Below are 16,874 nucleotides of genomic sequence, written 5' to 3'. Positions count from 1 at the left end.
CACTTTGGAGGGTGCCTCTACTTCACATTCAGGAGGAGGTTCCTGTACTTCTTCAGACTTGACTGGACTGTCAGTTGGACTGTCAAGGAATGTTTCAACATCCTCCATGACATCGGTTCCTTCCTCTTTATCATCCACAATGACATTTATGGATTCCATCAGGACATTGGTCCTGTAGTTGAACACTCTGTAGGCTCTGCTGTTAGTGGAGTATCCCAGAAATATGCCTTCATCACTTTTGGGATCTAGCTTCCTTCTCTGTTCACGATCTGTGAGAATGTAGCATTTACTTCCAAAAATATGAAAGTACTTCACAGTGGGTTTTCTGCCCTTCCATATTTCATACAGAGTGGAGGAGGTTCCTTTTCTCAAGGTGACTCTGTTGTGAACATAGCACGCGGTATTCATTGCTTCAGCCCAAAAGTGCATAGGGAGCTTCTTTGCATGAATCATTGCTCTGGCAGATTCTTGGATAGTTCTATTTTTTCTTTCAACTATTCCATTCTGCTGAGGAGTTATAGGAGAGGAGAACTCATGGCTTATTCCTTCAGACGAGCAAAACTCATCAAACTTGGAATTCTTGAATTCAGTACCATGATCACTTCTAATCCGGACCACACAACTGTCCTTTTCCCTTTGAAGTCTTATGCACAGATCTTTGAAGACATCAAATGTATCTGACTTCTCTCTGATGAAGCTTATCCACGTGTATCTGGAATGGTCATCAACCACCACGTAAGCATACTTCTTCCCACCAAGACTTTCAACCTGCATAGGTCCCATTAGGTCCATGTGCAACAGTTCAAGAACTCTGGAGGTTGTGGAATGTCCCAGCTTCGGGTGTGACATCTTGGTTTGCTTGCCCACCTGGCATTCTCCACAGACTCTTCCTTCATCAATCAGAAGCTTTGGAATTCCTCTGACTGCTTCCTTGGATATGATCTTCTTCATTCCCCATAAGTGGAGATGTCCAAGTCTTCTATGCCACAGCTTCACCTCCTGTTCTTCCTTGGCTGAGGAGCATGTTGTGGAGAAGTTAGAGAGTTCAGGTTCCCACAGGTAGCAGTTGTCTTTGGACCTGGTTCCTCTCATAACTTCCTGATTGTCACCATTTGTCACAATGCACAGCTCCTTAGTAAACTGAACATGAAAACCTTGATCACACAGCTGACTTATGCTGATGAGGTTTGCAGTTAGTCCTCTTACTAACAGCACATTGTTCAGTTTTGGCACTCCAGAACAATCCAGTTTGCCCACACCTCTTATTTTTCCTTTGGCACCATCACCAAAAGTCACATAGCTGGTAGTGTGAGGTTGAATATCTACCAGTAGATTTTCCATACCAGTCATATGTCTTGAGCATCCACTGTCAAAGTACCAGTCTTCTCTGGAAGAAGCCCTTAGGGCAGTGTGTGCTATCCTAGCATACCATTGTTGCTTCTTAATGGGAACACATCGCTTACGTGTTTTATGCTTAGGTCTGACATGTGAGGCTATGTTAGGGAAACCATGAATCCAGTAGCAGAAGGCTTTTATATGTCCAAGCCTACCACAGTGATGACACCTCCAATCCTGGTATTTCCTCTTCTGATGATCATTCATCCTAATTCCTCGATGTTGAGACATTGGCTTTGACATCCGCTTGAACTTCTGAACTCTAGCCTTTGGGCGTTTGTGTTCAGCTCTTTTTCCAAATCCTAGCCCAGATTTGGTTCCAGACTGCTGTCCTGTCTTCAGGATTTCTTCCAAGGTGTCAGATCCATTATTCAACATTTTGATGGATTTGGTCATTTGGTCTAGCTTAGAGATCAGCAACGAAATCTCCCCCTTCAGACCCTCTATGACTTTCAGCTGCTCGAGTTTCTCAGCTTCTAGTTCTTTGATGAGTTTCTTATGCTTTTCTCCTTGGATGCAAACTTCTGCACTTTTAACACATAATTCTTTATATGAGACAGCAAGCTCATCCAAGGTGAGTTCATCTCCACTTGAGTTATCCTCTGAGGCACAAACACTGGTTAGAGCAGTGACTTGTTTGACCGATTCTCCTTCAGATTCACCCTCAGTGTCTTCTTCTGACCAGGTGACAGATAGCCCTTTCCTTTGCCTCATGAGAAGGGTAGGGCAGTCAGCCTTTCTATGACCATATCCTTCACATCCATGGCACTGGATTCCCTTGCCTTGGTTGGCCTTTTCTTCATGAGTTGATTTTTTCTTTATGTCAGACGGGACGTTCTTGACATTAGATCTACCCTGTTGATCAAATTTCTTTATGAGCTTGTTGAACTGTCTCCCAAGCATGGCTAAGGCTTCTGATATACTTTCATCACCTCCAGTATATCCTTCTTCTGACTCCTCTTCAGCATTAGATATAAAGTCTATGCTTTTCTTCTTCTCAGCATACTCACCTAAGCCCATTTCAAAGGTTTGGAGAGAACCAATGAGCTCATCTACCTTCATATTGCTGATGTCCTGAGCCTCCTCTATGGCTGTGACCTTCATAGCAAACCTCTTAGGCAAGGACCTGAGAATCTTTCTTACAAGTTTCTCTTCAGTCATTTTCTCACCTAGTCCACCAGAGGTGTTTGCAATTTCAAGAATATTCATGTGAAAGTCATGAATAGTCTCATCCTCTTTCATCCTCAGATTTTCAAACTTGGTTGTCAACATCTGAAGTTTGGACATCTTCACCTTGGAAGTACCTTCATGAGTTACCTTGAGGGTATCCCAAACTTCCTTAGCTAGTTCACAATGGTGCACCAGCCTGAAGATGTTCTTAGTGATTCCATTGAACAGTGCATTCAAGGCTTTGGAATTTCCAAGAGCTAATGCCTCTTGTTCCTTGTCCCAATCTTCTTCAGGAATCTGTACACTGACTCCATCTTCATCTGTCCTCATTGGATGTTCCCATCCCTTGTTGACAGCTCTCCAGACTTTGCTGTCTAGAGACTTTAAGAAGGCTATCATACGAGGCTTCCAGTCATCATAATTAGATCCATCCAACATGGGTGGTCTGTTTGAGTGTCCTAAATCCTTGTCCATGGTACTAGAAAGTAACTTCCCTAGATCTCACCCAGAACTTCACAGGCAGGGTGCCTGCTCTGATGCCAATTGAAATTCTAGTTATCAGACTTTGGATGTCACACTGGTTGTTATGACATCCAATTCTGCACAGACAGGGATTATGCAGAACTTAACAGTAAGTGCAGTAAATAACACAAGTAATTGTTCACCCAGTTTAGTCCAACATGACCTACATCTGGGGGCTACCAAGCCAGGGAGGAAATCCACTATTAGTAGTATCAATTCAAAGCTAAACTCACCCGTTTACAACTTCTCACTTAATCCCTACCCAATGCAATTTCAATCTTAACCTAAGATCAGAGTTCCTACTCACTCCCCCTCAATCACCTCAGTGATATTAAAGACACTTTGAAGTCACACTTCAAAAACAACTCTTGATTATGCTTCACAGCTTAAATCAAGATACACAGCACTCACGCTTAAAAGCTTTGAGTGACACAACACTTACAACTCAATGAACACCCTATGCCAAAGCTATCATCTACTTGATAATGGCTTGGCTTACAAGATACGTCTAATACTAGACTCACAAAATACAGCAGTGAAGTATGATGGACACACTAAATCTTCACGCCTCAAAATCCCCGAAACTGAATGAAGGAATGCCTTCCTTTTTATATTGCAGCACCTGGGCTTTTGCACCTGTATTTTCCTGAATTTTAGGTCACACAAGTTCCCTCAAATTCAACATTTAGGTTGCTAACAAATAGGCTATTTGTTAGGTTCATTGAATGTAGCTTGGTTGTTGATTTCCTGGATTTTCTCTCAGCTGTTGAATCCCTAAAGAATAGCCTGAGAAAAAGCTGAAACAGAAAACTGAACAACCTACAATTTAGCATATGCTGTCAGGAATGAATGTCACGACATTCAGCTTGACATCAAGGTCCATATGCTGAGTCTGTTTTTCCAGAAAACAGACTGTACAAATTTGCTGACCTGTACATGATCAAAATGACCATACTACAGTAACAGCTTACATTAATAAATGTCAAAGTGTCCAACTTAACATTTACACAATTGGCCTTAAGTTAGTTCTGTTATTCTCTTGAAGAACAAACTAAGTAATATGCTGAAGTATAGCAGAACACCACTCTGCCTAATCTTCAGTAGCTGCTGTCAATGATGAATGTCACAACATCCAGTTTGACATTCAGTCAGTAGGCCTTATGCCAGGTCTGGTTCTTCCTTGATAACCAGACTGCAAATGAATACTAAGTTCTAACAGAACTTCTGTTCCTTAGTATCTATTGACAGGTATGAATGTCACAACATTCAATAATCCTGTGTTAGCTAGTCCTGCAGTAACTACAATGTAGTCACACATACATGTCATGACATCAGTCAAGACATTAGTGTTTTACCATATAATGCAGCCAATTAAACACCTACAATAAATACCACAACTTCAGTCAGGAAAAGGAGAGAACGAAAACGGAAGGAAAACGGGACAGAGGGAGATGAACCGGAACCCTAGCAATCAAACCTTGGAGGCTAACCGAGAGAATTCAGAGCAACCCTAAAAGAAACCCTGAAGGCAACTCATCTGCACAAAGGTTACCTCCGCCCAACTCAATCCGATACCAAAGGTGATCTGCCAATTCAACGTTGCAATTCAATCGCGAACAGGTTTGCGCATCACTACTGTTTTATGCCTCCAATCTGTAATCTCTAAATACATAATGCATCATGATTGAATTTCTGGATAGGTAATTAGAGTTTACATGTGAGTTTAAATATGCCTGAATATCCTGAATGTTTGACCATGTTATTTCTGTAATTGAATGCCATAGGGCGTGCAGCATGTTGAGATCGTACTGTTCTGAAATTCAAAACCCGCAGTCGCTCGCTAGCACATCGCTAAGCGAGCATGTAGCGAGTATTCGCTAAGCCTTCGCTAGGCGAGGCAGAGGCGAACGTGACAGTCGCTAATATTTTGGTTGTTCTGTTCTATGCTTATCTGATCTGTTCTATTTTAATCATGCGTTATTTTGCCTGGCATTCCTACTGCTGTGTTTCTTTTGCGGTGTAATCCTCGATTGCACCCCCATTTGGTATTCTGACCTGTTTGCTGAATATTGTAAGGACTCACATACTCCCGAAGAGGGTAGCTTGCTAGGTATCCCACTTTATTTGTGGGATACCCTTGTGGAGATTCATCCTAATTACTTAATTGATTTTAATGTAATTATTTAATTGATTTTAATGTGGAGATTCATCCTAATTACTTAATTAATATGGACCTAACTACCTAATTACAACTACCTAATTGATTGTAAAATATTGCCTTTGAATATGTGATCTTGGACCTCTCTTTGTTGCCCTACGGTATTACGGTATTATGGTCATGTCCCGCGAGTGTGGGGATACCCTTAGTAAAGACCCTTCGATTAAATCATCATGTCCCTATAAAATAAATCATAGTCCCTCGGATGTTGCCTTCGAATATATGATTTTTGTCCCTCGATGACCCTTCATTGTAGCCTACGGTTAAATGATGATTGTCCCTTCGAATGCTAAGGTATCCTTACAAATGTTGCCTTCAATGACCAAACGATGACCCTACGATGTCCCTTTACATCCAAAGGATAAAACTACTTATATCTCAATAGTAAGGACAGTTTTACCCTCATAAGGATAGGAAATGTCCATAAAGACCTTGGGTGGGTATAACTCTTAATTGCTGGCTCACAACCTAAAACATTTTTCATACCTCACACTTTGCAAATACTAGAAAATCACCACTTGGTATACATTCGTACTAGAATCATTGCCAAGTTATATTTTTCTAAACCTCTTTCAAAATTAAACGAGATAAATACTTTGTATACATTCGTACAAGAATCATTACAAAGTTAAACTCTCTTTTCAAAACATTTTTTAAGCAATTCACAAACACTTTTTTCAGACAAACATAAGTGATCAAGCAATTAAGAGCCCATAGATAACCATGGATACAAAGGGTGCTAACACCTTCCCTTTCTATAATGTACCTCCCGAACCCAAAATCTAATTAAGGTCTTTCCTGTTCTTTTCCACCTTTCCTTATGGGATAAAAGAAAAGTCGGTGGCGACTCTTGCTATCCGCGACATTTGCTTTCCAAAGCAAAAACACACAAAGTCAGTTCACCGTATGACAGAACTGGCGACTCTGCTGGGGACCACAAAGAGAGGTCACCTTAAAAAAAAAATCATTTATGTTGTCAAATTGTTCCTTCTTTTAAGGGTATTTTCGAGCGAAAGATCCTACACCCGGATCTAGTGTACCTTAGGTAAGTAGCAATAGATCATCGCGACTATCCGGCGTATACTGGAATGGTTAAAATGATGGCTACGGTTAACGTGACACTTTGGATGTCCTGATGTTCCTCATGTTTACTTGAGGAAAAATTTGGCGTCCGCGTGGTGTCATCAAAGCGTTAACCAGACCTTTAGAACCCTAATTGACTCATCCTAGCCATTAGAAAGTGGTGAGATAACTGGCTTCGGTTCCGACTGAGGTTGGTTGAGACTCGATACTACACTCTTTGAGATTGGACTTTAAGGAAATTTTGGTCAACCACTTGGTGTTGCACTGAAGTGGACTTAAGGAAAGGTCGATGATTTGAGATCCTTCTAGAAACCGGTTACTATTCTAGGACAGGTTGAACCAACCAAACTTCAGTGGAGAGGGTACTTACCTATGGAACTCATGCAAGCCTTAAAACCTAAGAATGATTGTTGTGTGACTTGTTTGTGCTTGTTACTTGTTTACCATCATAACATCATAACATCATAACATCATGGCATTGTGCTAACCGTTTCAAGGACTTAGGGATTTAACTTTGCTCTGTTTCGTAAGGCTATGGCTCCCAGGAAGACTATCTGGATCAATCTTGTAGCGATCTCTCCTCAACTCAAGGATTTAGTGTCAGAACTTCCCGATCATGCTCAGTTCATCAAGAAACATGGTTCTCTCCTCAATTTGGTTACCACCGGTTTCAAAGAAGACATGATGAGAGTTCTATTCCAATTCTTCGATCCTAAACACCATTGTTTCACCTTCCCAGATTATCAATTGGTACCCACATTAGAAGAATTTTCCAGGCTGCTTGAGATACCTATCCTTGATCAAATACCTTTCAGTGGTTTAGAAAGGATTCCGAAGTCCGAAGAAGTTGCCGCAGCTTTACACATGACAAAGTCTGACATTGAAACTAATTGGGTAACAAGAAGTGGAGTTAAGGGTTTACTTGCCAAAGTTCTGATAAATAAGGCCCGAGAATTCTTAAAAGTTATGGATGTCCATGCTTTCGAAGATGTCCTAGCGTTACTAATCTATGGTTTGGTGTTATTCCCTAATCCAGACCAATTCATAGACATGAATGCTATTAAGATATTTCTCACTCATAACCCTGTACCTACCTTGCTTGGAGATATTTTGCATTCCCTTCACACTCGTACTATGAAGAGGCAAGGGACTCTCATGTGCTGCATACCTTTATTGTCTAGGTGGTTTATTTCGCACCTTCCTCAATCAGTCTTGAAGAATGAGCAAAATCTAAAATGGTCTCAAAGGATAATGTCGCTCTCCCATTCAGACATTCGTTGGTGTCCTCATCTCAAAGAAAATGTTATCATCATTGACCGTTGTGGAGAATTCTCTAACGTACCACTCCTGGGGATAAGAGGAGGTATTACTTATAATCCTGCTTTAGCCCTACGTCAGTTTGGTTATGCTCGAAGAGATGGTCCACATGAAGTAATCCTTCAAGGCACTGTGTTTGACTATGACAACGACTCTCAAGGTCTCCGTCAAAGGTTTGTACGAGCTTGGGGCATGGTGAAAAGAAGCACTTTAGGACAGAAAAATTCTATTCCTATGGAACCTTATCTCAGATGGGTACGTGCAAGAGCTCGTGAACTTGTCAGGCCATATCTGGCAGTCGGACCGCTGATTGTTGAACCAGGAGTTGAAGGAGGTATTCCTCAGATCATTCCTTATCCAGATATGCCTACCGATGTTGAAGAATTAAAGAGATCCTGGATCCAGTTGAGAGAGGAAAGGGATACTTTTGAGACTCAGTTCGTTGCAGAAAGGAAGAAAGTATTAGAGCTCACCAGCCAACTTAATGAGGAACGAAGACTCAATACATATCTTCGCCCAAAAAGAAGCCGTCCCTGGGAGATTTGAGCTTTCATTGTATTTTTATTATTTCCTTTTGTAATGAACATTGATTAAAGAAATTATTAATAAAAGTTTCCCTCTTTTTGGTGGTTTACGCAAAGTTAAATTCCAGGAGTCCTTGAAAACATTTCATACATTGCATAGCATAACATAACATTGCATAACAAGTATCCTAAAAGATCAATATTCTCACGGTCTTCCTTCCGAACAGAAAAATGGCTCTCGAACAAACTGTCAAAGATCTCCAGGCTCAGAATGCTCAATTCCAGGAGATGATGCTGAGCTTATCCAAGGGGCAGGAGGAACTGAAGGCTCTCTTGCTCGAGAAGAAGAAAGACCAGAAACCTGTGAGTTACATTAACCCGGGAAGAAGGCGTAAAGGACAGGTTGCAGGAGTCAAGATTAGACTTCCGAAGGATCAAGAAGAGGAGACAGAAAATGATTTAGGAGAGGAGGATGTGGATCTCTTCAACTCTGAGGACGACGATGAAGATTATGAGAATGAACAGTACTCTCCAAGAGATGGCAAGTACAAGTTGCTGGAAGAACGTATGCTAGCTATGGAGGGTCAGAAGGCGCCCGGTCTGGATTTCGAAAGCTTGGGACTGGTCTCTGATGTGGTCATTCCTCGCAAATTCAAAATCCCCACTTTCACTAAGTACGATGGCGCGTCTTGTCCTCAGATGCATCTGAGAGCTTATGTGAGAAAGATTCAACCGTATACCACTGATAAGAAGCTATGGATCCATTTCTTCCAAGAGAGTCTATCTGGCACACAGTTGGAATGGTATTATCAGCTCGAAAGCTCTAACATCCGCACCTGGACCGATTTAGCGACAGCTTTCTATAAACACTACCAGTATAATTCTGAATTGGCGCCTACTCGGCTACAGTTGCAGAATATGACTATGTGATCTAAAGAAAGCTTCAAAGAGTATGCTCAAAAATGGAGAGATTTGGCTGGCAGAGTCAAACCCCCTATGACTGATCGAGAATTAGTGGACATGTTCATGAGTACATTGACTGGCCCGTTCTACAGCCATCTACTGGGAAGTTCTTCATCGGGTTTCACTGAACTTATATTGACAGGTGAACGTGTTGAAAGCGGCATTCGAAGTGGAAAGATACAGGCGACTACCTCTGCAAGCACCAAAAGGTCCTACCAGGGGAGGAACGAATCAAATGCTGTGTACGGTCAAAGGGGTCGTAACAAGAAAAATCATGACCATACCATTGGAGCAGTTACGATTGCAGCACCGCCATCTCAAAACTTCCAGCACAGACAAGACAGGCCAAGAAGGCAGTTTACCAAGATCAATATGACTTTAGCACAAGCACTGCAGGGTATGCTAAAAGCAAATTTGATTACCCTCAGAGATCCTCCTACGAATCCCAACACTACTTTTTCTCGTTATAATCCCAATGCCAGGTGTGCATATCACTCCGATAGCCCCGGGCATGATACGAACGATTGTTGGTCGTTGAAGAATAAGATTCAGGATATGATCGACGCTGGTGAAATTGAATTTGATCCTCCAGGGACTCCTAATGTCATCACTGCGCCTATGCCTAACCATGACAAGACTGTTAATGCTGTGGATGACAATTCTCACATTTATAATGTAGCTGATTTAACATCTCCTCTCCTGATCATCAAGAAGAATTTATTGCAAGCTGGTTTATTTCCAAGTTGTGCTGAAAATTGTGATCTTTGTGTACTCCGACCCAATGGTTGCCTGAAATTGAGGAATGGTATTCAACGGCTGATGGACGATCGTACAATTCTATTTGAAAAGATTCCTAAGGTAGGAAACCCTATTGAAGAAATATCCGTGATTGCTAGGTCCAAAGTCCCAGTGAAGATTACCGCTACTAGAGTGCCTGTGAAGATTACTGCTGAGCCCAAGGTGTTGGAGAATAGCCATCCATGGCGCAGCGGAATTTAAAAATTTCCCCATTTAGTGATCCTTACGAATGGGCATGATCAGTGATAGAATCGTTACCTCTTGTGGCGATTCAAACCTTTGGTGCAGATCTCTGATAATGATCAAAACCTTTGATACAAATCCACGGGGCGATCACGAACGTTGAACGATGACAACGTCTCTACTCAGTCCACACGAACGGATTCCTTCAATCGCAGTGCTAGCTGTTTGTGAATGAAGGCTTTGAGTGAGAGAAAGAGAGATACGAAATTCCAACTCTTCAGTTGTGTTGTATTCCCATACAAAGCTTCTGCGCAAGAGCTCTATTTATAGAACCACTTATGTGGGCTTCAAGCCAAAAAGCCCACTTAAGTGCATTTTGGCCTATATCTCATAATATGCCAAAATCACTTAAGTACTTGGTACCTTACCATATTTCGTATTCTACTTAAGTACACCGTACCTTACGATGTTCCTTAATTATTCTATCTCTCATCAATCCGTCCTTTGTGTGTGACCCTATAGGTTTTCGCGGCGTTGGCAATTATATTAAATCACGCATTTAACATAATAAATAGTGAGCGGTATCTAGCAACACATCACTGCTACCCAAGTCACGAAAATGTCATGTGATCTGACAAAACCTCCTGTGATAATAATTATGTGTATAATTACCCCTTTTCCCTTATGTCTATATTGAACACAAGGTATAGACCGTGTCACCCTTGTCCAGTTCAATATTGGGCCCATAGACATTTATCCTGTTACGCAGGATTGACAAATTCCATCTAGGACACTCATGTCCCTCAGCATGCTTCGTGGAGTACCCATTAACTGTCTATATGGTTATCCAGTTATGGACAACGTTGGATCAGCAATAAAGCACTCGACTCTACATCTAGGATCCATAGTGGTTTCAGGTCGAAGAGTGGTATACACTATTATCACCATGAGAATAACTTATGACACTTTGCATAACTTTCTATATAGTATTCTCATAGCGGGTCAATCCGGTATAAATATTACTCCTAATATTCATACCTATGTTTAAGACTTGATAACTCTTTATCCATGATCCATGAGATGTGATCATCAGTCTACAAACATAATAGTCTTAATGCTTTAATGTTATCCCACTTCACATTAAAGCTCGACTACGGATACTTTAAGAACAATGCCCTTATGCTTAATGTGTTCTCATGATTAAGTCACACTTAATACATTAAACGAACTATCTATTCTAGGGACTTTATTAATCAACCATAATAAAGAAAATGCCTTTTATTATTAATAAATAATTCGATACAAGTACCAAAAGTATTGGCCTCTAGAGCTTACACCAACAATCTCCCACTAGCACTAGAGCCAATCAGACATACCCCGTATGCCCATTGATCTAGTATGGCCATCATGCTTCTGCTGCGCAAGAGGCTTTGTCAGTGGGTTACCAACATTGTCAAGTGTAGGTACTTTACATATTTTCGCACAACGCCTAAGTATGTGTTTGGATCGTTGGTGAGATCTAGGCTCCTTAGCTTGTGCGATAACACCATTGTTATCATAATAGAGACCAATGGGATCCACAATGCTATGGACTATGCCAAGTTTATTGATCCAAACAGCTTCCTTTGCTGCACTTAAGGCAACAATATACTTGGCCTCAGTTGTAGAATCAGCAACTGCATCTTACGTTGAACTTTTCAAGCTCACAGTGCCACCATTTACGCAAAAGACATAACCAGATTGGAATCATTCATATTAAAGTGTCTCAGCACTTTGTCTATGTACTCTGACTTAGGCCAAGCATTTCATGATCTATCTCTATAGATTCTGATAGGCTGCTTCACCCAGATCCTTCATAGAAAAGCATTTCCCCAACCAAGACTTTACTTGTTGCAGGGTAGGGATATCGATTCCAATGAGTAATATGTCATCTATATATAATATCAGGAATACGATCATGCTCCCACTAACCTTCTTGTAGACACAAGTCTCATCTTCGTTCTTGATGAATCCATACAGTTTTACTGTTTCATCAAAACGAAGATTCCATGGGTAGGTGACAGGCTCATCTTGATCCATGAGTAATACATCACCTTGATCAGATATCCATATATCTCAGGTAGGTGACGTATCTTGCCTGACTTATGCTGGTCTTGTTCTACTTGAGCAAGTTGCTTTTACACAACTACTTGTGTTTCCTGCTCTAATTCCTCCATAGGTGTATCGATGCTTTGTGATTCTTGAATTTCTTCAAGCTCTACTTTCCTCCCACTGGTTCCTTTGGAATTAAAATCCTTTTCTAGGAAAACTCCAGTTCGAGCGACAAACACTTTGCCCTCCGACGGATTGTAGAAGTAATATCCTCTTGTTTCTTTAGGATACCCCACAAATAAGCATTGGTCAGATTTGGGCTCAAGCTTAGTTGAAATTTGTCGTTTCACATAAACTTCGCAACCCCAAACCTTCATGTAAGACATATGTGGTCTCTTACCACTCCATATCTCATATGGTGTCTTTTCAACCTTTTGGATGGAACACGGTTAAGTGTGTAAGCTGATGTTAATGGTGTATGTCCTCAAAAGGAGTTTGGAAGATTGGTGTGACTCATCATGGATTGGACCATGTCCAACAGGGTTCGATTTCTTCTCTCAGATACACCCTTCCATTGGGATGTTCCAGGAGGAGTAAGTTGGGATAGGATCCCACACTCTTTCAGATGGTCATCAAACTCTAGGATTAAATACTCATCATTTCGATCTGATCGAAGAGTTTTAATATTCTTACCTAGTTGGTTTTAACTCGTTAGGTTTCACCCTTTTGTATTAATGTTATTAATAGGCATTTCAAGATCAAGGACATATAGTCCATTGTTCATTTGTGTAGTAGCATAGAATATATCATTCAAATAAATTGAGCAACAATTGTTCTTTATTATAAATGAAAAACCAAACTTGTCCAAACAAGAAATGGAAATAATATTCCTGCTAATTGCAGGTACATAATAACAGTTCTCTAACTGAATTATTAAACCACTAGGTAAAGTCAATACAAAAGTTCCTACGGCTAAAGCAGCAACCTTTGCTCCATAGCCAACTCGTAGGTCGACTTCACCTTTTGCCAAATCTCTACTCCTTTTTAGTTCCTGCACATTTGTACAAATGTGAGAACCGCATCCAATATCTAATACTCATGATGTAGAAGTAGATAAATTAATAACAAAAATACCTGAAGTTGAAGTCTCTACTCCATTCTTCTTATCTTCCAGGTACTTTGGGCAGTTCCTCTTCCAGTGTCCGGTCTTACCGCAATGGAAGCAGGTGCCTTCTTTTGCTATGCCTCCACTAGGCTTCAAAGCAGCAGTGGGTCTGGGATTGGCAACTTCCTTGCCCTTCCCCTTATCACTATGCTTAGTGGGCCTTTTGTTCTGTCTCTTTCCATTTCCGATCATCAGAATGGACTTCCCTTTTGACTTCAGATTCTGCTCGGCAGTTCTTAACATGGCGAGCAGTTCAGGAAGAGATTTGTCCATATCAATCATATTGAAATTTAGGACAAATTGACTGAAACTATCTGGCAACGATTGCAAGATCAAATCAGTTGCAAGTTCCTTTTCGAGGGGAAAACCCAATCTCTCAAGGTTTTCCACATACCCAATCATCTTGAGTACATGGGGACCTACAGGGGCTCCCTCAGCTAACTTGCTTTGAAAAAGGGCTTTTGAAACTTCAAACCTCTCATGCCTTGCTTGCTCTTGATAGAGCAACTTCAGGTGTTCGATCATATCGAACGCTGACATGTTCTCATGTTGCTTTTGCAATTCTGAGTTCATGGTAGCTAGCATGAGACAAGCAGTTTCATTGACATCATCGACATGCTTCTTATAAGCATCTCTTTCTGCCTTAGGTGCAGAACTAGGAGGTTCCTCTTCAGGAACAGGTGTCTCCAAGACATACAGCTTTTTATCATGTTTGAGGACAATCCTCAGGTTTCGGTGCCAATCCAGAAAATTTGTCCCAGACAATTTTTCCTTATCAAGGATTGATCGCAGGATGTTGTTAGAGGTGTTTGCTGTCATGGTAATCTACATAAGGATTAATGAAAATATAAGTATCATTGACATATTCAATTAGGCCTTTAATTAAATATGCTCCCACTATTTTACTCAAAACAAATGACCCTCATCATCTGATTCGGAAAATCCCGTTGGAAGATTTTCTAGTGGGTCGAGATCCATATTTCACTTCGTTCTAAGTCCGCGTAGGCGGATTACACAAAACTAGGTTATTTAGGTAGGAACTCCTTCCAATTGTATCTCATACAACTCTCGAAAATTTCAGTTGGGTGAATAACTCCTTATTCCAATGCATCATATGGATTATTCCCAACTCTTGCTTCTAAACATATATAATAAAATTATAATTAAGTTTGAACCATTGTCTTAGCAGTTGGATATTACATTTATCCCATCGCACCCTACTAATATAGAACATGCACCTCGCGTAGGCGAAACCTACATATCCTATACCAATCTTGATGAGTGCTAAAACTTGGAAAGCAAACACATATAATATTATTATAATTTGTTTAGTTAAGTTTGACCCATTGTTTTAACAGTTGGATATTACAATTATCCCATCGCACCTTACTAATATATAGATCATGCACCTCGCGTAGGCGAAACCTACATTATCCATTACTAGTCTTGATGAGTGTTAAAACTTGGAAAGCATAAACTTAATATTTAATTTGAGGGAATTGCAATTTATCTGATCTCACCGGCTTGTTTATCATATAAACCGTCTCTCAAATGCATCAACATACATTCACATGCATCAACATACACACAAACAAAATGAAACAATTATGGCCTCTAGCGCAATTGTTCTCCCAAGCCAATGAGAGAACCTAAGCTAACCTACAACGATCTAAGCTTCTCCAAGCAAGATCTTCAAGGTTGTCCTCCTTTGGCATTGACTTCTTTTCTTTCTTCATATCATTACATTACATGAAAGAAACTCGTTTTACATATGAGGGAGTGAGATGAGAAAAGAAGTTACATTTGGGAGATTAAAAGAGAGGCACGACACGCAGGTCATATTTTAAAAACCCAAAACAAAACAAAGGAAAACTAAGGCCATAACCGATCACCACAAGACAATAATAAACACTTTATTATTATTATAATTAATTCCTTTAATTAATTAAAATCAAATTAAATTTCGACGACCGATCATCACATTTTAATGAACAATTCATTTAAAATCGATGTCGCTTTTCGTATCAACACTTGACACTTTTAAAGCACTGAGTTAGCCGAATGGGCGAAAATTTCCTTGCGTTAACCGGTTAACCATATGCGTTAACCGGTTAACACTGTTTTGAAATCTGAAAAAATTGTTTTCTGCCTTGCGTTAACCGGTTAACCAAATGCGTTAACCGGTTAACACTGTTTGAAAATGTCTTGGAAAACTGTTTTCCGTCTTGCGTTAACCGGTTAACCAAATGCGTTAACCGGTTAACACTGTTTGAAAATCTCAAAAAATTTATTTCGCATTCCGTTAACCGGTTAACCATACGCGTTAACCGGTTAACACTATTCCAAAAAGTGTTTAGGAAGCACAACTCTTGTGCGTTCAAACCCCAATCGCATAACTCTCTGACAACACAACCCTTGTGCCGTCACTAACCCTAATGCACCAATTTCAGACCGTCAAACACGTCTCGATTGTTAATTCATTATGATTGATCAACACGTCATTGCTTCACCATACTAATGTCGGATCAAGAAGCAAACGACCATTGATCGCTCAAAGGAAAACAATCATCGAGGTTTTTGAATGAACGAAACAAGAACATTATATCATATATAATGTATTTTGCATCAGGGTTACATATATCACATATATGTAACTTGATCGATCTCAATTTAACCTATGATTCATTCTGTTTTAATCATATTATTACATAACAAAACCAGATATCAGATTCATGGTTTCGTAAGTGGCTCTGATACCACTGTTGGAGAATAGCCATCCATGGCGCAGCGGAATTTAAAAATTTCTCCATTTAGTGATCCTTACGAATGGGCATGATCAGTGATAGAATCGTTACCTCTTGTGGCGATTCAAACCTTTGGTGCAGATCTCTGATAATGATCAAAACCTTTGATACAGATCCACGGGGCGATCACGAACGTTGAACGATGACAACGTCTCTACTCAGTCCACACGAACGGATTCCTTCAATCGCAGTGCTAGCTGTTTGTGAATGAAGGTTTTGAGTGAGAGAAAGAAAGATACGAAATTCCAACTCTTCAGTTGTGTTGTATTCCCATACAAAGCTTCTGCACAAGAGCTCTATTTATAGAACCACTTATGTGGGCTTCAAGCCAAAAAGCCCACTTAAGTGCATTTTGGCCTATATCTCATAATATGCCAAAATCACTTAAGTACTTGGTACCTTACCATATTTCATATTCTACTTAAGTACACCGTACCTTACGATGTTCCTTAATTATTCTATCTCTCATCAATCCGTCCTTTGTGTGTGACCCTATAGGTTTTCGCGGCGTTGGCAATTATATTAAATCACGCATTTAACATAATAAACAGTGAGCGGTATCTAGCAACACATCACTGCTACCCAAGTCACGAAAATGTCATGTGATCTGACAAAACCTCCTATGATAATAATTATGTGTA

This window comes from Lathyrus oleraceus, chromosome 4, assembly GCF_024323335.1.
Source record: "Lathyrus oleraceus cultivar Zhongwan6 chromosome 4, CAAS_Psat_ZW6_1.0, whole genome shotgun sequence".
Taxonomy (NCBI): domain Eukaryota; kingdom Viridiplantae; phylum Streptophyta; class Magnoliopsida; order Fabales; family Fabaceae; genus Lathyrus; species Lathyrus oleraceus.
This window is presented reverse-complemented; position numbering follows the sequence as displayed.